The following is a 27,267-nucleotide window of genomic DNA, read 5'->3' on the forward strand; positions in this document are numbered from 1 at the left end:
CCTCTGCCCATCAAAAGGGATATCTTCTAGGTTGGAAGTGTTCATAACATCCTCAGGAGACTCACACTGTCCTTAAGGCCCCAGAGCCCTCCTGCTGAGGAGTGGAAGCTGTGGAACGTGGAGCAGCACATCCCATGCTGCTCAGGGTGGATCCAGGGCCCCCCGCCCCCCGGCCCAGCCTTGTGGAAGGCCTGGCCCACATCCCACATACCCTGAACACAGCGCTTCCTTCAGCCTTCTCAGCTCCTAAACCTTGGAGGCACTGCAGCCACCTGGTTTTCCCAGGGTCCATCTGAGCCCCGAACCAGAAGGACACCTTCAGCCAGCAGATCCTTTGCAAGCCAGTGAACATGAGCGGGGGAAGGGGTTCGCATTGCCCTGCCAGGTAGATATGCCACAGACCACGTGCCTGACCACCGAGGCGCACCCCTGTTCCACCCACCGCTCCACCTTATCCTCTCCCCAAAGAGGAAGCCTGTCCCCTCCTCTCAATGCCTAATTCTGCTTTAAAGGAAAGGTGGCATGAGGGTCTCCAGTTCCTGCCATGCCTTGTGCAAATAGGGAGGCACGCGCATTTCCCCTCTCTTCTCACACCATGAGGCCAACACCAGAGCAGGGCCATTTGCCCAAGGGCAGTATCTACTGTAAGGTGTGGAATTTGGGGACAGAGGCTGATGTGGGCCCGATGGGTGCACCTTGTCCTCCTCAGGGGACACACACACTGGCCCACCTCTGAGGCCATGGTGGATTTTCACGAACCCAGGAACCCAGTCTTGCATCTGCAGCCTTTCAGACTCAGGTGTGAACACAGTCAGGGCTTAATGCCTGACTGGGGAGAAGTTCACTGACTTGAGAACCCACCTATGTCCTACTTACCTACCCTCAGCCAAACATCTCCCCTGTCTAATGCTTAAAATCCCATCATTTAAGCATTCACCTCTTTGGGTTGAGTAGGTCACCGTCGGGTTCCCTGGAGAAACCTGGCCTGGAGTAGGTCATGAGCTCTCTGAAAGCTCTCTGCCCATCCAAGACCTCCATGTAGTCTGGTGGGCACATAACGGGACACTGGAGTAAGATTTAGTGATTGGTTATTGGGCGCTGATGTCCGTATCGTGGGATCCAGTACCCACTGTTAAAAAACATAACAGGAAAATAGACTAGAGGACAGAATAAAAGCCAGTGATCCCACTGAGCTGGCTAGTATCTTCAGCCGCTTCTGCAGATTAGCAGCCTGAGGTTCCAGAGAAGGATTGCAACCCCCCCCACACACACACATCTACCTCCACTCTTCAAAGCCCCACCTCTGCACCCACAATCTCTCTGAGGACACCCCCACTTCCAGCCAACGGGAGCTCTCTCCCCTGGAAGATCCTGGTAGGCAATCCCATCTAGACCAGTCAGATCCAGTGGTGTCCTTCATCTCTGCCCTGCTCACCTATCAGGGAACCATCCACGAGCTCCACTGCCATCTTCCCTAGTCCACATTTGATTAGAATCTGTAGAGCTGACGGGGTGGGGTCAGAAGTGGGATGATGGAGGGGCGCCTGGGTGGCTCAGTCGTTAAGCGTCTGCCTTCGGCTCAGGTCATGGTCCCGGGGTCCTGGGATCAGGCCCCGCATCGGGCTCCCTGCTCGGTGGGAAGCCTGCTTCTCCCTCTCCCACTCTCCCTGCTTGTGTTCCCTCTCTCGTTGTCTCTCTCTGTCAAAAACTAAAATCTTTAAAAAAAAAAAAAAAAAAAGGTGGGATGACGTTGACCTCAGGGGAAGTGGAGGTCCTTGCATGGTGGTGAGCTCCCCGCACCATGCACACAATGGTTTGTTTGGGAACACAAGCCTCCCTCACTCCCGGTTGTACCTCCCAGAGCGGACTGCTGCTTCTGGGCCTCTCAGTGGTACATCCTAGCACGGGAAGGTACCTCCCACTGCTCCTCTACCAACCTTTCACCCTCTCCTGTCACTGCACGCTCTGGTAATTTGCCCAGACAGGGTCACAACACCCTCCAGCTCCCCTCCTGCCTGGGAATACACTTAAATGGGTAGTGGATTTTTCCATCTCGGTCTCACTACTCTTAAAATCCCCTCAGGGATCATTCCAGCTGCAGACTCCAAGATCGTGTAGACAGCCTGGGATAAAGAGCTCAGCCTCTTGTCAACAGCCCCTACTTCATGAATGGGGTGCTGAGGAGGCCAGCAAAGGGGCATTTGTTACCCCAGCCACACCGAGGGAAGCATGAATTGGTAAAACAACTTTGCAGGGCTCTGTGGCGGCATCTATCAAAATCTGATTCTACCCTGTCCCCACCCTCAGTATGATTTCAGCTTCATGAAAAGAGGAGCACATGTGGGTCTTCTGTGATGTCTCCCCAGCATTTAGAACAGTATCAGGTACACAAGTAGGTACTCCAGAGATGTTTCTGTAGTAGCCAAAGGAACCTTGGATCCAGCAATTTCCACTGCTGCCAACTTGTCTTAAAGAAATATTTACACAGGCTGAGGGGCACGTGGGTGGCTCAGTCAGTTAAGCGTCTGCCTTCGGCTCAGGTCATGATCCCGGGGTCCTGGGATCGAGCCCTGCATCGGGCTCCCTGCTCACTGGGGAGCCTGCTTCTCCCTCTCCCTCTGCCACTCCCCGTGCTTGTGCTCTGTGTCAAATGGATAAATAAAATCTTAACAAAAAACGAGAAATATTTGCACAGGCTTTGTGTACAATGACAAGACAAATTTCTGGGGGAAAGAAACTCTAAATGGCCATTAGCAGTCAACAACCTTTGGAAGGGGAAATGAGAGATGAAGTGTTCATATCATACCATGGACCACCCACTGGCCTTGAAAGAGAATGAGAGGAGCACATCTGTACTGGCCAGGAATTTTATTTTATTTTTATATATATTTTTAAACGGGGAGTAGCATGTAATAACTACCCCTAAGTCAACCAGTGTCTGTATGTGTATATGTATGTGACATGCAGTTTGTAAATACGGGTAACAGGGACAAGAGGGAAACACCTAATCCGGCTACGATGGTCACCTCTGATGACCAAACTGATGAAGGCAAGATTTGGACAGCTTACTATGTCTTCGGGTGTAGCCAACTGTATTTCTAAAAATGGCCAAAAACCGATCCAAAGGTCCATGCTATCCTTTAATTTTTTTTTTCAATTTATTGAGCTGTAAGTCGTGTACCATCAAATTCACCCTTTTTAGCCGTATATGCACAAGGTTGTGCAAACCGTCACCAAGATCTAATTCCAGAACAAACCCTGTACCATTAGCAGTCCCTCCCCAATCCCCTGTCCCAGGAACCCTGGATATTCGCTCGTCGGCTTCATGTCTCCACAGATTTGTCCATTCTGGATATTTCAACTCAACAGGATCATACATTATGTGGCCTTTGAGTCTGGCTTCTTTCACTTAGCATAATATGTTCAGGACTCATCCATGTTGTAGCAAGTATCACGACTCCATTCTTTTTTGGCTGAATATTATTCTACCGTATGTATAGGTCACCGCATGTGATATATTCATGACACGGTTGGCATTTGGGTTGTTTGCACTCTTCGACTGTTGTGATTAATGTTGCTAGGAACATTCGTATGCAAATTTTTGTGAGAGCTTATGTCCTCACTTGTCTTCGATAGATAGCTAGGAGTGGGGTAACTGGGTCACACAGCAATTCTGTTTAACTTTTTGAGGAGCTGCCAAACTGTTTCCCACAGCAGATGTTCCATTTTGCATCCCCACCAGCAATGTATGAGGACTTCAATTTTTGCACATCCTCCCCAACCCTTCTTATTTTCATTTTTGAAATTCTATCCATACTAGTGGATGGGAAGTTGTAATTCATTGTGCTTTCAAGTTTTGTTTCCCTAACGACTGATATTTTTGAACATCTTTTCATGTCCTTATTGGATATTTGTATATCTTTTTTATAGAAATGTCTATTCAAATGCTTAGCCCATTTTTAATTGGGTTGTCTTTTTACTGTTAATGTGTAAGAAATCTTTTTACATTCTGAATACGGGACCCTTATTAATACACATATATTTTCTTCCATTCTTTTTGTTTTTTTCACATTCTTTTTTAAGATTTTATTTATTTGTGAGAGAGAGAATCAGAGACAGAGAGCATGAGAGGGAGGAGGGTCAGAGGGAGAAGCAGACTCCCTGCCGAGCAGGGAGCCCGATGCGGGACTCGATCCCAGGACTCCAGGATCATGACCTGAGCCGAAGGCAGTCGCTTAACCAACTGAGCCACCCAGGCACCCCGTTTTTTTCACATTCTTATGGTGTCCTTTAAAGCAAATATTTTTTCTAATTTTGAGGAAGTCATTTTTATCCATTTGGCATTTATTATCTGTGCTTTGGTGTCATAGCTAAGAATCCATCACCTAACCCAATGTCACAAAGATTTACTCCTATGCTCTCTTATAGAAATTTTATAGTTGTAGCAGTGGAAATTGGCAGCAGTGGAAACTGCTGGATCCAAGGTTCCTTTGGCTACTACAGAAACATCTCTGGAGTACCTACTTGTGTACCTGATACTGTTCTAAATGCTGGGGAGACATCACAGAAGACCCACATGTGCTCCTCTTTTCATGAAGCTGAAATCATACTGAGGGTGGGGACAGGGTAGAATCAGATTTTGAGTTTTGGTCCCTTTTGGCTGAATTTCTATCTATGCTAGGAAGTTTGGATTCAAATTCATTCTTTAAATGTGAGTATCTAGTTGTCCCAGCACCATTTGGGACATGTAATTGTCTTGGCACTGCTGCCCACAATGAACTCACCGTGCTTGTATGGGTTATTTCTGGCCTCTCAGTTCTATTCCGTTGATCTCTATGTCCATCCTTACATCAGTACTACATCGTATTGATTACTGGAGGTTTGAAATAACGGTTGAAATCAGAATGCATGAGTCTTCCACCTTTGGTTGTCTTCTGCGAGACCGTTTAAGCTGTTCTGGGGCCCTGAAATTTCCACATGAATTTCAGGATCAGTCTCTCAATCTCTAAAACACTGCAGTTAGAATATCGATAGGGATTATACTGAATGCTTGGATCAATTTGGGGAATGTTGCTAACTTAACATCAGGTGTCCCAATGCATGAACACAGGAGGTCTTTCCATTCATTTAAGTATGCTTTAATCTCTTTCAACTGTGTTTTGTAATTTTCGGTGCATAACTCTCACACCTGTTTGGTTAAATTAATTCCTAAATCTGTCATTCTTTTGACTCTACTGTAACTGAAATTGCTTTCTTTTCTTACTTATTTGGATTGTTCACTGCTACTGTATAGAAATAGAATTGATTTTTGTGTATCAATCTAGTTTATGCTAGGGTTAAACTAACTATAGCAACAACAGAACTGAAGTCCAACTTGACTAACGAAAAGATCGACTCAAACACCGACACCCTCTGATGAAAAAGCAGACAAGAGGGACACATTACATACAAGGGAACAAACAGGATGGCAGGCTACTTACTCCTCAGAATCCATGTGACCCAGAATTTTCGGATTCATGCAAATGCTTCTGAAAAATGAAGGTGAAACAAAAACTTCAAAACAAACAAAAAAGCTGAGGAAATGCACAGCCAGCAGATCTGCCCTACGAAACATGTTAAAGGAAGTACTTCGGGAAGAGGCAAATGATATCCAAAGAAAATCAGGGATCTTGGGGCACCTGGGTGGCTCAGTCGATTAGGCGTCTGCCTTCGGCTCGGGTCATGGTCCCGGGGTCCTGGAATCGGGCCCCGCGTCGGGCTCCCTGCTCGGTGGGGAAGCCTGCTTCTCCCTCTCCCTCTGCCTGCCGCTCCCCCTGCTTGTGCTCTCTCCCTCTCTCTCTGTCAAATCAATAAATAAAATCTTAAAAAAAAAAAAAAGAAAAATCAGGATCTATACAAAGAATTGAATAGTGCTGGGCATGGTAAAGTTGTGGCTGAATAGGAATTTTGTCTCTTATATTTAATCTCCTTAAAAGAGAAGTATCTAAAGTAATAATAGTAACAATGTATTATGGGGTTTAAGACACTGGTAGAAATAAAATGCAAGGCCACCACAGCACCAAGGATGGGAGAAAGGAAGTGGGGGTACAGTCGTATGATCCTTACAGTGTACATGAAGTGGTAGAATATCATTTGAATGCATGCTGTGACAAGCACCAATATATACTGTAAACCCTAGAGCAACCACTTGAAAAGAACCTTTAAGTGTATAACTAGTAAGCCAACAGTGGAGATAAACTGCAGTAACAGCAAATGTTCAACTGATCCAAAATTATGGAGGGAATAGGAACATCTGAACAAAAAATACATATGATAGAAATATACAGCCAGCCAGATGGTACCTGTACATGTAAAGTGTTAACACGCTAAATGTACATTGCCTACGCATCAATTAAAAGACCCAATTTGACACTTTAGATAAAAATAGCAAGACCCAACTATATAGTGTCAAAAGAATCCCACTTTAAGTATAAATACCTATATAAGTTAAAAGTAAGTGAATGGAAGATGGTAATGCTATGGTCTGAAGGTGTCTCCTCCCAAACTCTCATGGTAAATATAACCCTCAAAGATGACAGTATTAGGAGGCTGGCCTTTGGGAGGGGTAGGTCCTCGGGCAGAGCCCTCATGAACGGGACAAGGGCCCTTATAAAAGAGGCTCCAGAGAGATCCAGGTCACACGACCACAAATCCGTGACCCAGAACAGGGCCTTCACTAGAGTCCAACCAAGCTGGCCCTTGATCTTGGTTCTCCAACCTCCATAACCGTGAGAAATACGTTTGTGCATAAGCCACCTCGTCTGCGGTATTTTGTTCCTGCATCCCGACCACACTAAGACACACCCAGCAAACGTGAATCAAATGAGTAGCTGGAGGGGCTAAATTAATATTGCAGAAATACACTGCAGAACGAGGATTATCCACAAGGGAAAAGACAGATTTACATAATAAAAGAGAGGCCTAGCCATCGAGAAGATATAAAAATCACGAACGCGCATGCAGTTTTTAAAGCACAAGAGCTGAAAAGTAATAAAACTAAGAAGAAAAACAGACAAAGCAGTCATAGCGAGAGCCTTCAGCATTCTGCTGCCCACAACTGACAGTACAAGTGGACAATACAATCAGACCCCTATGGAACACCGGAGCATCACTATCCACAGACATGACCTAACTGATACTTACAGAAGGACAGCGGAATACACATTCTTCCGAGGTGCACATACAGAGTTCACCAAGATAGACCATATGCTGTGCCATAGAGCAAATCTCAACTTCTAAAGGACTGAAATCATATAAACTAGGTTCTCTGACCACAAAGAATTAAAATAGAAATGGGTTGCAGCGAGGTATCTGGAAAACCACAAAATATTTTGAAATTAAATGACATTTCTAAATAACGCGGGGATCAAAGAAGAAACCGCAAGAAGTTGAAAAGGAAAACACAGTATATCAAAATTTGTGAGGTGAATCTAAAACAATGCACTGAGGGACATTTCTATCATTAAATACTTGTACTAGAAAAGAAGAACTGTCTCAAATCAATTATCTAAGCTGTCACCTTAAGAAATTAAAAAAGCAAAATCAATTTAAACCTAAGGCAAGTGGAAAAAGTATAAGGGACGTCTGAACAGAAATCAACTTAGTAGAAATCATAAAATCGATACAAAGGAATCAGTGAAACTAAGAATGGGTTCTTTGACAAGATCAGTAAATCTAATAGGTTTAGCCAGAGTGATAAAAATGAACGAGGGCAGGGGTGCCTGGGTGGCTTGGCCCGATTAAGAGTCTGCCTTTGGCTCAGGTCATGATCCCAGGGTCCGGATCGAGCCCTGTGTCGGGTTCCCTGCTCAGTGGGGAGCCTGCTTCTCTGTCTCCCTCTGCCACCCCCCCTGCTTGTGGCTCTGTCAAAGAAACAGATAAAATCGTTAAAAAAATGAATGAGGGCAGAGTGACACAGATGACTAATATCAGTTTTGCCAGAGGGGACATCAATAAAGATCCTTTAGAGATGAATTGGATAAGAAAATACTATTAAAAATATTATCCAAACAAAGATGAAATGGGAAAACTCCTTGAAAGACACTAGCTAGCAAACCTCAGTCAAGAAGTCGTTAACACGGGGACGCCTGGGTGGCTCAGATGGTTGAGTGTCTGCCTTTGGCTCAGGCCATGATCTCAGGGTTCTGAGACTGAGCCCCACGTCAGGCTCCCAGCTCAGCGGGGAGTCTGCTTCTCCCTCTCCCTCTGCCTCTCTCCCTGCTTGTGCTCTCTCTCAAATTAATAAATAAAATCTTTTTTTTTTTTTTAAAGACATCGTTAACACGAACGGCCCTATACCTGTCAAAGAGAATGAATTCAATAAATCAAACACAAAAAAAACATTCTCTCACAAAAAACTCAAGGCTTAAGTGGCTTCATTGTTTAAATTCTATCAGGGGCGCCTGGGTGGCTCAGTCAGTTAGGCGGCTGCCTTCGGCTCGGGTCGTGATCCCAGGGTCCTGGGATCGAGTCCCACATGGGCTCCCTGCTCAGCGGGGAGCCTGCTTCTCCCTCTCCATCTGCCTGCCCCTCTGCCTACTTGTGTTCTCTCTCTCTTGTCAAATAAACAAAATCTATAAAAAAAAAAAATTCTGTTAAACACAGATGAAGAAATAATGCCAGTTTTGTACAAAATCTTCCAGGTAACTGAAGATGATGTTACACGTCCTAAAGCATGTTATAGAGCCAGCAACATCCTGACATCAAAGCAAGACATGACGTTTTTTATAAATTACAGACTGTGAAAAAACATAAAGGGAAATATCACTATAGAGTTCAGAGCCTAGAAGGGAGAGCCATACTGCTCAACATCAATTACAGGAAGGGCTGTCCATTACAGACCCAACAGAAGACTAATCAACATGAAAGAACCTCAATTCCAGGCCCCAACACAGCATCGCCTACAAGATAGCAATTACCCCTGCAACGCGGCCAATGAGAAGCTGTCATCATTCTGAACTCTTGCTTTTTCTCCAATGGACTTTTGTTCAAAACAACCCCTTCCGACTTCCTCCTTCTCCATAAAATAACATTCCTCTCCTTTGTTTGTTGGACTTGCCTAGGATTTTGCCTTAGGTTGCTTGTTCCAATTTCTAATTCTCCACTATTCCTGAATAGACGCATTGTTTTTTGCTGGTAAAATAACTGGCTGTTTTACTTTGAAGGCTAACAAGAGCAATGTAACTCATGAGCACAGATGCAGTAATCCAAAATAAATTAGCTGTCTGAAACCAACGATATATACAAAAGATAAAATACCATAGTGAAATGGCATTTGCTCTACGGCTTCAAGACGGGTTGAGTGTTTGATAATCAATCACTCTAACCGACCATAATAACAGACTAAAAATATATGAGCATCTCGACAGATGCATAAAAAGCATTTGATAAAATGTACCTGAGAAAAACTCCTAGCAAATCAGGAATAGAGAGGGGTTTCCATCTTAGTCTCTTAGGGTGGATGTAACAAAGCTACCATAGACTGGATGAGTTACAGAAACAAGAGAAATGTATTTCTTACACTTTCGGATGCCGGGAAGCCCAAGATCAAGGTGCCAGCAGATTCGGCATCAGGCGAGGCCCTGCGTCCTGCCACACAGACTGCTGACTTCTTCTCCTCACACGGCAGGGGGGCTGAGGGAGCTCTCAGGGGTCTCTTTTATAAGGGTGCTAATGCCGTTCGTGTGGGCTCCATGCTCATGACCTGATCATCTCCCAAAGGCCCCACCTCCAATTACCATCATACTGGAGAAAGGCTTCACCATGAATGCTGGGGAGACGGCAATATTCATTCGGTCTATGGCAACATCCTCAAACGGATAATTGGCACCTACAAAAAGATCGAAAGCTAATGTAATCGTGAATCGTCAAGGTCTGAATGCTTCCCTTCTAAGACAGCGAACACGGCAAGTATGTGTACTTTTGCCACTTCTAGTCGATAGTTTACTGGCTGTTCTAGCCAATAAAAAAGTCAAGAAGAAAGAAAGAAGTAACACAGTCATTATTCACAGGCAAAACCTGACTGCATAAAAAGAATCCACAGAAAAGTTACTTGCATTAAGAGGCCAGTTTAGCAAAGTAACAAGATACAAAATCAGTATGCAAAAGTCAATTGTTTGTATATACCAGCCATAAACAATAAAAAACGGACATTGTAAAAAGCAACACTACTAAAAAACAGGAAAGGGAAGTGTGCCACCATCGTCCCCACTCCCCAACTACAGAATTGTGGCTCAGAGGTTTTGAAGCAGAGAGCTCCTCTCAGAGGAATGAATTCCATTTGCAGTGGAGTGTTTCGAAGGTTAGGCCTAGGTGCACATTCAAAACAGTGGAGGCTGTGGTAAAAGGCAACCCGGAGGAGACTGGTGGAATTCCTGGACATAGAGGATCAACTGTAGGCTGGCTGGATTACCTGACACAATCAGGGAGAAGAGACAGCTGGAAGGAGCCTGCCTAGGGTCAGAACAAAATCACAGACACTAAGCTTGACAGCTGGCCCTTCAAAGGAGCAGGGATTTCACAGGTTCATATTATGAAGCAAGACAGCCAGGGCACTGTTGAAAACAGTAGAAGCAGCCCCCAGTTAGTGGACCTGGACAGCTGGGTTTGGTCAGGGAAAGAGACAATCAAAGACAGCCCCGCCCAAACCAGTCATCCCAAGGTGACAGTGGGCATACCCATGTCGGCTCTCCCTGAGGAGTCAAACCTGAAGCATAACACAGCTAGGATGGGGGGGGAGGCTAGGGGGAGAGTAAGGAGTGAAAACAGACTCTAAATAAACCAGCCAGACACTAAACAACTAAACAAGCTAACAGCAATAACAAACCCAGGAAGGGGTGTGACAGTCCAGTACCCAGAATTGCTATAATATTTTAGATAGTGTAGCAACCGGACTATTTTAGATTGTCAGGTTTCCAGACAAGAAAAAACACTTAGGATACATGCAAAGAAACAGGAAAGTATGAATAAGCGAGTAACAGAAACTGCCTGTGGTTGCAACCAGATGTCAGATTTGACAAGGAATTCAAAGTTGCTGTTATAAATAGGTCCAGAGAACAAAAGGAAACCGCAATCAAAGAAGTAAAGGAAGGTATGATGAAAATGTCCCATCAAATAGAGAATAACAATAAAGAGAGAACAATTATCAAAAGGAACCAAATAGAAGTTCTGGAGTTGAAAAGTGCAATAACTGAAGTAAAAAATTCACTCAAGGGGATCGGCAGTTGTTGGACTACCAGAGAAAGATTTAGCCATCTTGAAGACAGACGTATAGAGATTACTGAATCTGAAGAAAGAGAGGAAAACAAATGAGGAAAATAAACTGAGCTGCACAGGAATGTGGGACACTCTTAGGAACGCCCACAGAGAGCATGAGAATGCCACAACACAGACAGAAAGGAGCAGAAAAAATATTCAAAAGGAAACTGCCTGAAAGAAACTAAAGGAACTCCAGACAGGAGAAACGAGAAGAGATTCAGACATATCATAGGAAAAGTGCTGAAAGCCAAAGGCAAGGAGAAACTCTTGAAAACAACAAGAGAAAATGACCCCTCACTTACGGGGGCAATCCAATCAGATTAACAGCAGACTTCTCAGCAGAAACAATGGAGGTCAGAAGGAAGTGGGATAATCATTCAAAATGCTCAACAACCAAGAATCTCATATCCAGTAAACTCTTTTTACAAATGAAAACAACACTACTGAATTTGTTCCTTAGTTCTAACGGTTGTTTTGGTTTGGTCTGGTCTTTGTCAGAGTCTTCAGGGTTTTCTACGGATAAGAGCATGTCGTCCGAACCCGGTGGGCATGATGGCTAAGTAAAATAAACCAGACACAGAAAGACAAACACTGCGTGATCTCACTTATACACACAATCTAAAATAGACTCTTAGAAGCACAGCGTAGAACGATGGTTGCCAGGGGTCGGGGCAGGGGTAAGTGGGGACGTGATGGTCAAAGGTCCAAAGTTCTAATTATGCCAGAAAAATAGGTTCTGGAGATCTACTCTACAGCGCAGGGCCTTTAGCTGATGATACCGTGTTGTAGACTTAAAATCGCTAAGAGATGATCTTATGTTAAGTGTTCTTACCACTAATGACGGTAATATAGTAACAACCACACCCACAAGAACAAAGGGGGTGGGAGGAAACTGTGGGAGGTGACGGCTACATCTTCGTCCTTGATGGCAGTGATGGCAGACATCTGCATACACACTCATCAAGTTGTACACACAAAATACATGCAGCTCTACCTATCAATCATACCTCCATAAAATGCACCTCTTTGGCACCACTAATCACAGGCGCAATTTTTAAGTTTCTGTGTATGATGGTTAGATGAACTATTCTCTTGTGATTTGGCACAAACGCCACGAAAACAGGGAAGTGTCTTTATTCATTCTATCCCCCAGCACCCAACACAAGTGTCTCGATAGTGGCTGGGGACTTGGTGAATCACAGTTAAATGAATGGAGTCTCTCTCCCTGTGTTTGTTACACACACACACACACACACACACACGATCACCATCATACCCATGCAGATCAGTGAGCAGTACCTGGGCAGACACCCTGAGGGGATTAGGAGGTGGAGGAGCACCAGCAGTTTTGCTAGATGGTGGCTCTGAGCTTCTGTAAGGTGAAGCAGCATGACTGTCAGCGGGGCTAAGAAGCTTTCCGAGTCTAAGGTCAAGGCTGAGACCTTTGTGCCTGCACACACTCGGTGTCCCCTTGTTACCGCCGATGGTGGGTCCTCAGAATGCTCATCACCACGTGCAGTGATTCCCTTCCAGACCTCGGGCCAGGGCGCCCTCTCCCCACAATAATGGAGCACGCTACTCTCTTAGCAGAAAAGCAAGGCCAGAACATCGGTTTTCTGCTGTTCGTCCCCTCTTGACGTGTTTTCTCACCTTTTATTCACTTCCATGGTTCTCCTTGGAGTCTCCCAACCCAACCTGCTAATTCCCAACCAGTGTCTACAACACCTGTGCATGCGACTCACTGGCGATGTAGGCGTCTACTGGAGGAGAGCTGGATCTAACTACGGGGCGGTGTATTTTCTTTCTGCTTTCTCGTCTGAATCTGTAAGCTTCCAGACGTCAAGAAAAGTACTCCAGCTGGCCCACAGGAGGAGAATGCTTCAGGTGAGGCTGCCACTCTCATGCACCGCAGGGCGCGAAGCAGTGCTGCCTCATAAGAACCACACGCTGCCCCGCTGCACCGCAGGGGCCAAAAGAGAATGAAAGCCTAAGAAACCTCAGTGCAGATCCTCATGTCAACGGCACAACCGTCTCCTCTCAGGGACATGCAAGCTGCTGTCTGGTCTGGTTTGGTTTCGGCCTGCATCCTCTGGGGCGATTTCATAGCACTTGCAGACTTAGCTAACCTTCCATCCAAAGCTCTCTGCTTCCCCCGCTGCTCCTCTCTCTACTGTACCACATCGCTCCTCTCTGCGTTAAATGCCCGGACTGGGTGTTCACCTGGCAAGGGTATCAAAGCCGCAGTCTTCATAAAAACGACTGGAAACTCGTACCAGAGACACTGGCTGTGCAACAAGAATGAGGATACAGCAAATCAAACAGTGAACAAAATGTTATTTGCAAATTATCTAGCGTCTCACACTTAGGGTAAATGACTTAATGTGGTGTACTCTCTTCCAGGCTTCATGCTATGCATTTTTTAAATCATGAGATTGGAGTGGGGAGGTCATCTACACTCTTTCATCTGCTGTTTTGTTTCCTCACATTATACCATAAACTACTGTCCATCATGATAATGACGATGAGGATACCGATGCTGACGTCCGCATGTACAGACCTTGATATGAACCAGACACCCACTTAGTGATGTGCCTAGAGTGACTTGTCACCCCACAGTGTCTCATGCACTGAAGAGACATCATGTTCAATCCATACCCAGATCCAGTGTAATCAGATTAAGCTGCTGCACACGTTCACCTGTCTTTTGAGCCAGAGGACACTGGACACGGAGGTGCACTGCAGTTTAGGGCCAAATCCCACGTCTCTTTATGCTTCTCTCTGACCTGGGTACCACCCTGACTCTGCCCTTGCTGGCTAGGTGGCTTTGGGTAAGTTACTTCCCCTCTTAACCTCCACGTGTCTCAGTTTCCTGGTCTGTAAACAGGGCATGTCAACCTTAAAAATACTTACCTCCCAGTGTTGCAGTGACTAGTCAATGACTTTAAAAAAAAGTCTATCTGTAGGGAAAGAGCTAAAAACAATGCCAGGCCTATAGTAAGCCTCCTGACGTGTGAGCTTCTATTCCTGTGTCTCTCTACTTCTGCTTTCTGCTTGCGCCCCTCATCCTTCCCTCCTGTTTGCCACGACTTCTCTCTTCCTGCCCCCAGTATACCTTCACCTCGCCCTCTCCCTTTCCCTCCCCACCGCCCCTTTCCTCAGACTCTCCAAAAACACTGTTTACCATCTCCTCATGCTGGAGCTCAGAACATATTAATACATCGGCCTTTTGTTCAATCAATAATGAGTATTAGTGGAAGAGAAAAATCCGCACGATAAAACTGGCCATGTGAAAACTCCATGAGAAATAAAGTCTTACCGATGACAATTTGACCTAGTAACAGTTTCATAGCGTTCCCGGATTCACCTGTGACCATCTGATGCAGGAGAAGTGGATTCAATAGCACTAACAGCAAGAAAAGAAGCCACGTGATGAGGTTCTTTGGCCTTTACATTTCACTCTTTGACATGATTATGCAAATTCACAGACTCGTGTTCTATCCTTATCCAGTGACCCCTTACTTTTCCAACCACCGTACAAGATGTATGAACGGGTCATTTGGTCTAATTTCCTAGAGAAGTTTCCACTCGGACTTCATCATCACCCATAAGGAGAGCTGAATACTCACTATGCTAAGAAACATACGCCATCCCCTGTGCCCCCGCCCCCGACTCAGTTCTGGAGTCCCTGAGGAGCTGACGTGATGGCGCCAAGTCCCTCCAGTGAGTCAGAAGTAGTCTCGACACCATCTGTCCGCAACACGCTTCGGGGAGATGTGGGAAGGACAAAAGGAACAGCAGCTAGAACTGACTGACAGCTCTCCACATGCCAGGCGCTGCTGTCCTGACAACTTTCCTTGTCTTAACACAGAAGGTGCTCTAAACTGCCCCACTAACTAGTGTTTCCATGTTGCTACAGGAAACGAGGCTCACGGATGTTACGGAACGTGCTCCGTGTCGCCCAGCTGTAAGTGGTGGAGGCACAGGTCTGAAGGCGTTGTGGAAAACTCACCCTGCTGTGTATTTCTTCAATCAATGGTAAGCTCCAATGGCCACTGCAAAATATTTAGAATAACGGCTAACACAGACCAGACTGGTTTTATAGCATGGGACCGCACAGGAAACAGAAATGTGATTTCAACAGCAATCATGTAGATGGAAGCTCGACAGGACTGGATTCAGGAGACTTTCTGGAAACAGTACTCTCAGAGCCTCCTTAGAACAGCAGACAGGACGTCAGTCTCCTAGCCAAAGGCGTTGGGTTTGTGCACCAGAGAAGGCACCAAACTGGTGTCGCTTCCGCACCCTCACAGTGGAGAGAGAAGCCTGGCGGCAGGAAAAACAGAGGACCATTCTCCTGCTCCAGTAGTTCCCAGACAAGCTGCCCACATGAGTCAGAACCCAGGAACTCTGAAAAACGCTGGGGCGCCTGGGTGGCGCAGATGGTTAAGCGTCTGCCTTCGGCTCAAGTCATGATCCCAGGGTCCTGGGATCGGGCCCCACGTCGGGCTCCTGGCTCAGCGGGGAGTCTGCTTCTCCCTCTCCTTCTGTCTCTCCCCCTGCTCATGCTCTCTCTCTCCGTATCTCTGTCTCAAACGAATAAATAAAATCTTTAAAAAAAATGCACACACTCTGTTCCACACCCAGTGAATCTCATTTAGTGTGGCTACAACGGTGCCCTAGAATCTGGGATTTTTAACTCTGCCTAGGAAACACTCAAGAACTTTATTAGGCCCCTTTGGGAGCAAGCCTGTGTCCAAGGTACTGACTTTCTGGACAGACACGCACATGAGAAGACCAGCCTGAAAGCAGGCAAGAAGAAAGGACATAATGAACACGGCGCGAGAGGCAAAGCAAGGGCAGGGCAGTGCATTTTCTGAGAAGACATCATGACCCCGCTGGCCTTTCTTCCTGAAGGCTTCCGTCTGTCTAGCTCAAAACCATTTTCTTTGGGGCGCCTGGGTGGCTCAGTCGTTGGGGGTCTGCCTTCAGCTCAGGTCATGATCCCAGGGTCCTGGGATCGAGCCCCGCATCGGGCTCCCTGCTCGGCGGGAGGCCTGCTTCTCCCTCTCCCACTCCCCCTGCTTGTGTTCCCTCTCTCGCTGTGTCTCTGTCAGATAAATAAATAAAATCTTAAAAACAAAACAAAACCACATTTTCTTCAAGGCCAGTGGATGGGGATGGTGACAGGAGACGACATTTAGATCCCACGACGGCATGGGCTGTTCTCGAGGACCATGCATCCCATATGATGTGAGGTTATGCGATCTATTATCCCCACCTCCTCCCAGCCTTCGGTTCATTCTCGCACCCACACTCCATTCCACATCAGCCTGGAGCAACCAGAACTTGGGGCCAATGTCTTCCCTTCCCCTGTCAGAAACCTGCCCCTGACCTTAGAAGATCGTCTCCCTCTTCTCCTTGCAGCTGTCCATCTGTGATCTCATCTGCTGGCCCAAACAGGACAGTAGCTTCAAGCCCTAGCCCAGCGCCCCCTCCACTTGCTGTCTGCACGTGGAAAGGCTTCTCATCAACGAGGAGAAGCCCAGGTCCAGGAGCTAAGAGCCATGACTACCACAAAACCATCCTGGGCACTGACATCCCATGGCAGTGGTGACCCCCGAAACAAAGCTTTACCTCACACCCTAGCTGTCCCAGAAACATTTTCTCATCACAGAAAGCAGACAGAAGAGGAAGGTGCCCGGAATCCTTCCTGGGGGGTACTGTGCCCTACTCCACGCTGCCGCACTATTTCCTCTGACCAAATGCAGGCAAGGACCACAACATTCCTATCCTTCTGTTGTGAATATGAGGCTTTGCGGGGAGGGTACCTGCATAATAATACTTAAAATTTAAACCAAAATACTGGCACATTTTGAAAAGTTCAGAGGGCAATTTTGATTGTTGAAATGATGAAAGGGAGGTCCCGGCATTTAGGAAGGGAAAGTTGCAGGGATGCAAACCTTTTTTGCAGAGACTTCAATGCACTGGATTCTCCATGAATGTAACTTCCCTGTTAACGGGGGGAAACTGGCATGTTGTTTTACCTGGAAAGGTACCAATAACCCTTGACCGTTTTGGAAAACACATCAGCGAAAGCCATTCCCTTCTTGGCTTTGAGTCTGCGACCACATGCCAGTTATGGCTCGGTAGCTGTGGCTGTGCATGGAGGAGACAGGATGAGGGGAACCCAAGTGTACGGACCAGATGCAGCTTCTGCAGGATATGCTGGGAAAGGACGGGAAGAATTCAGTGGGAGATGTTCATCGTGTGATCTGCCAGGAGCGGCCGAACAAAACCAGCTTAACCACTGCCACTTTGCTTCCATGTCTGTCTCCCTCACCAGACTCCTACCTCCTTCTTGGAAGGTTGGACACACACCCAGTTCATCGTGGTGTCCTCAGGCCGGAGGCCCCGACACTTAGCAGAAGGCCAGTCCACACCTGTGGAACTGAAGGAAACTGGGAATGGCTGGGCCCCGCGTCATAATGACGCACCACACGACAGAACCATGTCCAGACTGAAGCCTGTCAGGCTGCGGAGGGCGGGACGTGAGTGCCACAGGCCTGTCTTAGGACCCCTGCAGCAGGGTCCCAGCAGCCTGCGGTACTCATCTCCCAATACATCCCTCAGGGGTCCCAGATTTGACCAGTTCAAACAATTCTCACCAACCATAAAAGTCTAACGTAGTAAAAGAGATAACTTACTGCTTAAGTGTCTGTCTGAACCTTGTTTTTAGCTGGCCTGAGGCACAAATCCAGGCACAGCACACTCTGGTCGGGAAGCAGAAGCGGACCTGAAAGTCTTCCAGGCTGAGGCAGCGGCAGGCTAGGCAGAGCGCGCACACACGAAGTGTAATCGCAGAGGGCACACGCGACACTCCTGGAACAGAGTTTACAACTGTTAGGGAGCCCAGAGCTGGACACACACGAATCAGGCGATACAGTTCACCAGGGCCTCGCTGTGGGTGGCCTCCCACCACGGGACCTTCCCCTCCAGGACTCCCCATCTGAGCCCTTGCTTTCAGAGGGCTGCCTGGAGGCAGTCAGTTCCAAAAGTGTGGTCTGTCCACACACCAGTTCACCTCCTTCCGAGGGAGGAGGTCATGTGGAAGTGCTGCGCAGGCAAAGCCCCAGAGCTGCGGCCACGCCTGCTGTCCCACAGTCAGAGCTCTGGCAGGCGTGGCTGCAGGCTCAGCAGCCAGTTTGCATCAAAGTGCTCACAGCCACTGGGAAAGACTGCACTGCGAGTATTTCTTCAAAACAAAACAGACAGGGGGCGCCTGGGTGGCTCAGTGGGTGAAGCGTCTGCCTTTGGCTCAGGTCCTGCGTGATCCCAGGGTCCAGGGATGGAGCATCTCCCTCTCCCTCTGCGCTCCCCCTGCTTGTGCTCTCTCTGTCAAATAAATAAATTTTAATCTTAACAAAAAATGGACAGTTTCCAGGAACAGTTTGGACAAACAGAGGTCATTAATGTCTTTGCTTCCTCCCTCTGCCTCTCCCCAGGTGCCAGGTTTGCGTTTTCTCCACTGTTACAAAATCAGCGTGTACAATTCTGAAATCGAACTTTCACATTTCTTTACTTATCCCTTCCTCTCCTCTAAACCTTTTGTATGGAGGGGCTGTTCTCAAAAGGGACAAAAGCGTTTGCATAGAAAAACCTATTGCATAACGACAAAGACTCGTGATCATTAGGAACTGTCAGGATGAAATCCTGAATTTTCAACATTTTCAAAATGGGTTTACATCACCTCCTGCCCTTTTTGTCTCTCTCATTCATGCAGCGACCAGGCTAGAAAAGGTCGTTCCCTTGCTGGGCGCAGCTGCATTGAACAGCGGCCCTGCCTCACATCTTGAATCAATTTTCTCAATGCATCCGGACGCCAACAGCCACAATGTTCGAAGCCATTTTGAAATCCTCCCTTTTCCCCTCTCACTGAAAGTTTATGGAAACTGCTAGCAGTAAACGGACACTTCCCGGTGACCACACAGGGGCCAGGGGGCTTCCTGGTTGGAATGGGGGGAGGGCCAGCCACAGCGGCAGTAAGCAAGGTGAGGAAAAGGCTGGCGTGCTTTTCCCCCCACCCCGTCTTTGCCTCTGGTTTACGGAAAGCTTTTTCTGGCTCAGGGAACTGATTAAATCTGTTTCCTCCCACTTGGGAGGAGAGAGCGTGTTAAACTTTCAACATTTTTGGCTGACCCAAAGCTCACCTTTGGGAAGGTCTGTATCCTCTTGCCTGGCCCTGAGAAAATCAAGCCCCAAGTCATAAGGTGGCTACAACAGTTGAGCTGCTGCTTCATACCATGGGTATATCCACAGTCACTGGGCACAAACGGTTCATCCCCTCTACTGCGTCAGCCTTCCCTTACTCAGAGAAGTCTTTCAGCACATTTTAGTGAGGCAGGGTCTTCTCGCTAGTGAGTCCCACGGCTACCACCGCTGTTTCCAACGTCCCAAGACCACCCTTGCTTTTGGTGAATCCCCAGGAGGGCCCAAAGGACTCAGCACACAGTCATCCTCAGGGCTAAGATTTATTACAGCAAAAGGATACAAAGCAAAATTACCCAGGGGAAAAGGGCCCTTGGGTAACATCTGGAGGAAACCAGTGCAAGCTTCCAAGAGTCCTTCCCAGTAGAGTCATGCTATTTGTACCTCCAGCAACAAATCATGGTAAGTCACACGAAACGCTGCCTACCAGGGAAGCTCACGACTAACACCGTGTCTGAGGTTTGTTTTGGGGGCTGGGCACATAGACACTCTCTGCCTAGCACGTGCAGAGATCTCAGATTTCCAGAAGGAAAGCAGGTGTTTAGCATGAAACATATTGTTTGGACAGTTTAGGAAGAGTAAAGCATCCTGCTCGGGTAGGGAATGGTGGGAAGCCTTCCGAAATTCAAGTTCCCGGATGCAAGGTAAGGGCCAGCATGCTGATCTCTGCAAGGATAGCGGTTTCGGGCCTGCTATGTTAACTCTTCTCTGCACAACACCCAACAACAATGCTTCGAGATGCATCACCAAGTCAGACAGAAGGGAAGGATAAATGAACAAATCTACAAATGATAGCTGTAGAGCTCAACACTCTCTCAGTAATATGCAGAAGGAACAGGAGAAAATCAGCAATATGTGGATGAACTGAACAACACCGTGAACTACCTGCATGTAAGCGACAAGTACAGAACCCTTCCCAGAGCAGTGGCAGAATATACATTCTTTTCAAGGGCATATGGGAGTTTTACCAAGGTACCCTGCATCCTGGGTCATAAAACAAATATTACAAGGGTTTTTTTTTTAAAGGTTTTATTTATTTATTTATTTGACAGAGAGAAACACAGCGGGAGAGGGAACACAAGCAGGGGGAGTGGGAGAGGGAGAAGCACGCTTCCCGCTGAGCGAACAGCGCGATGCGGGGCTCGATCCCAGGACCCTGGGATCATGACCTGAGCCGAAGGCCAAATATCACAAGTTATAAAATAGTTGAAATCATACGGAGAATGTTGCCTGAGCAAAAGAGAAAAACTACGAGTATGGAAGAAAAAGTGAAGAGGAAAATCTCCAAACATAAGGAAATTACACCATACGCTTCTAAATAATCCATGGGGCGCGCAAAGGGCAAGTCTCAAGGGAAATTAGAAAATATTCTGGATACTAACCCTTTATCAGATGAACTGAATGGAAATGAAAATACAACATATCCAAATTTGCAGGATGCAGCTACAGCAGCGTTGGGCAGTAAATGTACAGCATCAAATGTTTGCATTAGAAAGAATCAAGGACCCAAATCAATAATGAAAGCTTCCCCCTTAAGAAACTAGAAAAAGAAAATAAACTCAAAGCAAGTAAATAAGGGAAACAGACATTAGAACAGTTATCAGGAAAAGAAGAGTCGTTGAAACCAAAAGCTGGTTCTTTGAAAAGGTCAGTAAAATTCATAAATTTCTATCCAGACTGACACAGAAAGAAAGATAAGGAAAGATACTTAACACTATGAGGAAAGAAATAGGTTACAGACTCTACAGCGAAAAGATTCTAACAAATAACTATGTACCTACATTTGACAACTTAGATGAAACAATCAATTGCTTGAAAGACACCGACTATTAAAACTCAACCAAAAAACAAACAAACAAACAAAAACACACACACACAAAACAAAACACCACCCAGATTATCTGAAAAACATACATATTATTTTAAAAATTTTATCCTTTAGAAACTTTCAGGAAAGAAATCTCCAGGCCCTGACGGTTTCTCTGGAAAATCCTACCACACATTTAAGAAGAAACAACAGCAATTCTATACAACCCCTTCAAGTAAATAGAAGACAGGGAACATTTCTTGAATCATTTTATCAGATCACCATTACCCTGATACCAAAATCAGACAAAGACAGTACTAGCAAATCCAATTCAATAATATATAAAAATAATAATACAACACGACCCAGTTGGGTTTATCCTAGAAATGCAAAGGCAGTGCAGTATTCAAAAATCAATGAATAGGGGCGCCTGGGTGGCTCAGTTGGTTAAGTGTCCCACTGTTGGTTTTGGCTCAGGTCATGATCTCAAGGTCCTAGGGTCAAGCCTTGCCTTGGGCTCCATGCTCAGCAGGGAGCCTGCTTGTCCCTCTCCCCCTGCTCCCCCCCTCCCCACTCCCAGGCACTCTCACTCTCTCTAAAAATAAGTAAATAAATCTTTTAAAAAGTCAATTAATAAATCAATTATATTAGCGTATCAAAAAAAGAACCACATGACCATATCAATTCATGCAGAGAAAGCATTTGACAAAATTCAACAGCCATTCATGATAGAACAAGTCCACAAACCAGGAACAGAAGGGAGTTTTCTTAACCTGGATTTAAAACATCTTACAAAAATACCTACACCTCCCATCCTACTTAATGGAGAAAGACTACATGTTTTCTCCCTAAGACCAGGAATGAGGCTAGGATATCCACTCTCCCCTCTGTTGTTCAATATTTGCTGGAAATCCTAGCCATTCCAGAAAGGAAAGAAAAAAGAAAGATCAGGAAGGAGGAAATAAAACTGTTCCAATTCACAGATGACATGATTATGTACACAGATAATCCCATGAAATTAAACAAAAACCTCCCAGAACTAGTAAGTGCATTCAACGCTCTTGCAGCATACAAGCTCAACACAAAAAGTCAAGCAAATTTCTACATGCTAGCAATGAACAATTACCTAACAAAACAAAAAGCAGAAATCACTGGCACATACCACTTAAAATAGCTTCCCCCCTCAAACCTAGCGAAACCTACACAGGATCCGTATGCCCTAAACTACAAAAAGAGGAGGAAAGAAGTATAAGAAGGCCTGAACAAATGGAGACACATACTGTGTTCATGGGTTGATAAAAGTCAGTATAATTTAGATGTCAACAGGTCCCAAAGGGATCCATCGTATTAATACAATTCCAATCAAAAATCCCAGTAGGACTTTTTTGGAAATATACACTGATGACGAAGTTTAGGTGGAAAGGCAAAGGAAGTAGAATAGTCAAATAATTTTGAAAAAGAAAAAGGAAATTGGAGGAGTAACACCAATTTTATGATTTACTATGCAGCAACAGCCAAGATATGGAAACAACATCAGTGTCCATGGAGGGATCAATGGATCGTGAAAATGTGCTATAGATACACGATGGAATATTATTTGGCCACAAAAAAGAAGAAAATCCTGCCTTTTGCAACTACATGGATGGACCCTGAAGGCTTTATACTGAGGTAAGTCAGACAGACAAAGATAAATACCTTATGTTGTCACATATGTGGAAGTTTAAAAAGCAAACTCATAGAAATAGAGATGAGAATGGTGTTTGCCAGAGGTTGGGGGGAAACGCTGGTCTTCGGTACAAAATTCCAGCCAGAAGATGAATAAGTTATGGGGATCTAATGCATATAGACAGCATGGTGACTATCACTCACAATACTGTATTAGATATGGAAAGTTAAGAGAGTAGATCTTACATGTTATCAGCACACAAAAAATGGTCATTTTGTGAAAGAACAGAGTGTTAGCTAACTTTACATAGTAAATATTTCACAGTGTATACATGTATCACATCATCACCTTGTATACCTTACGTTTACTTATGTTATGTATCAATAGTATCTCAGTAAAGCTGAAAAAACAAAGTTATCCCCAGTATGTTCCAGTGGGAGCCCCTTCAAGCAATTTTGTGTGTCCTTCTGACAGCAGCCAATCCTTCCTTGACCTGTCCCTTATTACTGGTACCACAAGTTGAGCCAGGCTCATTTCTCCTTTCCCTCTGCCATCCCAACGCACACGCGTATGAACATCTGTATCTATCGATCTATGCCTATATGCACACGTACATACCGAAAAGCGTGAGTTCACATGGAGACCTCCAATCGCAATGTAACACCTCAGAATTTGTTTGTTTTCTTCCCTTCTGTATTTGAAACTCCCTTTTCCAAGAGTGAGAGTCATGTCTCCCAGTATCTTTTTACACATTTACTGAGTTGATGAATCCCACTGTATATAAGCCATCCCTCCTGCGCGACAGAGGCCAACCCTCACATGCTCTGCTGAACCACTCCCTGACCTTGACCTCCATACACCACTCGAGTTAGAATCCTTGAGCCAGTTGGCCTTCTCCCCATCCAACCCCCAGGGACATCCTCCTCACCGCCTTGGGCTCCGTCCCCAGTGCAGCCTGCTCCTATGTATGGATGCCCTTGCCCACCGTGCCTGGGCTCTGACTCCTCAAGTATGGGATGCCCCTCCACACATACACTTGCCTTGCTCCGTAGCACCGAAGGGCTTTAGTGTGCTGAACTGCTCAGGCACAGAAGAGAAGGGAAAGAAAGGGGAGGGGAAGAGGTGAATATACCTCAGTACAATCAGTTAATTCAGGTGAACTGGGCCAAATCTGGGCGATATCATGAAGCCAGTGCTTTTTTTCCCCTCACTGCTCTCCAGCTTCCTCTTCCTGCCTCTCTTCTCTACCCCCGTTCTCTCTCAGTGCTGACCTCCATCAAATGTCGAAAGGTAATGAGGGTCATGATTCCCGTATGATCATTTACATCAGCTAGCTGGCTGACACCCAGTGTGGACGGCATCCACCCTGCAGCTCTGACACTCAAGCCCTCTGTCTCTCGTGGCGGAGCACAAGGTTTCCCCCTCTTTTAGCAATTTCAGGTGTAAGCAGGAGAGCAGATTCCGTGCACTTCTCGGAGCCTTGGGTGCTCTGTCTGTAAAATGGGGATGAAGACCACCTCCCTCACAGGTTGTGGGAGAAACAGAGACAGCAACACCAGACACCTTTCGATGAGCTCTATGTGTCAAACCCAGCGACGAGGGCTTTGACCAGCATCACAGGACTCCTTGATATCCAGGAACACACCCAGTGGATTTCCCCTCAGCACTGTTGCACCTGCTGTACCTTCTGCCCCCAATGTTCTAACAATGCAGGTGGTTCCACCGCCTGCTCCTTCACTTCCTCAGGCCTCTGCTCAGTCATTACCGTCTGAGGGAGTCCTTCCCTCATCACCCTGAATAAATAACAACATGCTCCCCACATACTCTTTCCTCTAACCGCCTTACCTTTCTATGGAGCACTTGCCACCCTCTGATAGTCAACATATATTCACTGGCTAACTCTATGAAATGCGAGACTTTGTCAGTTTTGTCCTGTGTTGTATTCCAACTCCTAGAAAAGTACTCAGGCACACAGCAGGTGATCAGAAAATTCTTGGGGAACGATGGCTGGGAGTCAGGACCCTGACACACACTTCTAAGTTGCCCAGGTACCCTCCAAGACAGGCACTGGCCCCATTTTATTGATTGTGATCCACATTTAGGCTTCAGGAGACAGGTGACTTGCCCAATGACACAAGCAGGATTTGGGGCTCTGGGCTTTGGAATCATATCTGCCACGTTCCAAAGCCCTCGGTTCCTGGACAGAGACCTCACAACCACAAAGGTCAAAGATTTTACTTCTGAGACACAGAGCCCAAACAGCTCAGATACCCAGAGACAACAAAAACAGATCACTGAACACAACCTAAAAAAGATCCCCAAAATCTCTGCACGACGAGCTCACAACCCGAGTCACAGAGTCCCCAAAGCAACAGAGATCATACACACTGAGACAACTCCCACACGCCAAGAGACCAACGTCTTCACTCTAAGGACGCAAATTAAATCTGCTCAGCTACGTCACATCCTAGAGAGGCTCCCAAACCACGCAGACACCTCCCAAGCTAATACAAAGACCTCCAAAAACAGAAAGACATTTAAGCTCAAATAACTCGGAAACATCACGGAACCTTCAGAGAAAGCCCCCAGACAAATCAGAGAACCTACATGTACCTCGCACACAGACTCCCCAACAGCTCAGATCCTTTACACCTTAAGACAGCGCCCCCCACCCCAGGCAGCTCAGAGACATCACAACTTGAAACCCAGAATCACAAACAGCTCAGAGACCTCACACCCTAGGGTGCAGCTGCCAACACAGAGCTCTCAAACCCAGGGACACCAATGCACAAAACGCTCAGAAAGTGCACCCCCAGATACAGACACACACAGCCTAAAACACCTTATCCCATGGCGTACACAATCCACTCAGACAGCACAGCCCATTCACTCACAATCGCCCCAAAGCCTCAGAAAGATCAAATGTACCCAAACTGCATCTGTACTGACCTATCTGTAGCGATACACATCCCCAAACTGCCCGACACACTACTTCTTCCTAGGCAGGGACGCCAACCAAGCGCACAGACCTCGCCCTGGACATTAATTGATTGCATCTGGAGGACTGACGGCACCGCGCCAGACGCGCCCGGCTGAACAAGACTGAAAGAGCTCACGTGAAGACGGCACAGTCACCGCGCGCGTCCGCCGCCAGACGCGGGCTACCAGCCAGCTGTTGCGCGGAACCTCGCCACCGACTAGGGCAGCATCTTCAGCCCCCCGGGGCAGTCGGTCGGTGAGCAGTTCAACTCGGAGAAAAATTCTACGCTCTGAAAGGCCACACACACGCACACACACGGACACACACACAAACACCACACACACCCCTCACCCCGAGTTCCAGCTCCGCCAGCGTCCTGCCCACCCCAGCCAGACGACCAATAGGAACTGGGTAGGCGAGGACGGAGGCGGGGACTAGGAGGCACTGTGCGCCCCGGAAGGGTTAACGCCGCCATCTCACCGGAACCAATCACCGCGTGGAAAGTCTCTGGCCCCGCCCCCACAGTGGAGAGCCAATCCCTCGCCCGGTTGTTGCTCAGCTGGACGTGACCATGTAGAGACGGAGGGGTGGAATCGGCGAAGTGAAGGGAAGGCTGAGGCCTCACACCGGGTGTCCGCTCGGGCTCAGATGGGCCAGGAGAACGGAGCGCAGCGGGCGGGAGGGACCCGGCGGCGCTATTAGCGCCTCCGCTGGGAACCGTGGCTGATGCAGACCTTCGGTGTTGTCACCTACACAATGGATTGTTCCAAGATCGGACGCCCCCTCCCTAAGGGTACCTCCTGGCGAGGACGGTCCTACCTCCGTGCCCCTGAGGGGTACTTCCAGAGACTCTTCCTGTTCCATCTCGAGCGCCCCTTGGTGGTGCGAACCTGGAATGGCTGGTCGAAGCCGATGCCCAGGGGCCTTCCAGGCTGGCCCCAGAGGCAGGGAGGGAGGGCAAAGCCAGGAGGCAAAGCTGACAGCTCGCTGCAGTCTTGGACTCGGGGAAAAACATCTTCCTGAGCTGAAATTTACCTCCCTCCAGTGGCCACCATTGTACCAGGGAGCGTTGCAAGCGTTTTTCATGTGCTGGGCGTTGTGCTGGCTTGTGTCTCCCTGGGCAATGCAGAATGGGTCTGGTGGGGGAGCCGGGGCAGGAAAGCTAGAGCACCGGACTGGTGTTAGAGGCCTGGTGTGGGGCAGGCCTCTGTGGTTGACTATGAGTAATAGGTCAGAGGGATGGCAGGATCTTTG

At 46.9% G+C, this 27,267-nt stretch overlaps 1 long non-coding RNA gene across 2 annotated transcripts; it reads right to left on the reverse strand.

Annotated features, from left to right (window-relative positions):
• Window positions 1-939: 939 nt before the first annotated feature.
• Window positions 940-26,358, reverse strand: LOC135361930 (uncharacterized). Of its 2 annotated transcripts, none has more exons than XR_010406121.1 (8): window positions 26,150-26,358; window positions 18,000-18,174; window positions 14,612-17,305; window positions 13,422-13,580; window positions 9,777-9,868; window positions 5,481-5,528; window positions 4,785-4,964; window positions 940-1,129 (listed from the first exon to the last, which is right to left on the reverse strand). It is a non-coding gene; the product is annotated as an uncharacterized LOC135361930 (long non-coding RNA). The 2 variants fall into 2 exon arrangements; XR_010406122.1 differs by lacking the exon at window positions 940-1,129 and adding an exon at window positions 1,726-4,609.
• Between the last annotated feature and the right edge of the window lie 909 nt (window positions 26,359-27,267).

This window comes from Mirounga angustirostris, unplaced genomic scaffold, assembly GCF_029215605.1.
Source record: "Mirounga angustirostris isolate CCGP_5_RB_7025 unplaced genomic scaffold, mMirAng1.0.hap1 SCAF_11, whole genome shotgun sequence".
NCBI lineage: Eukaryota > Metazoa > Chordata > Mammalia > Carnivora > Phocidae > Mirounga > Mirounga angustirostris.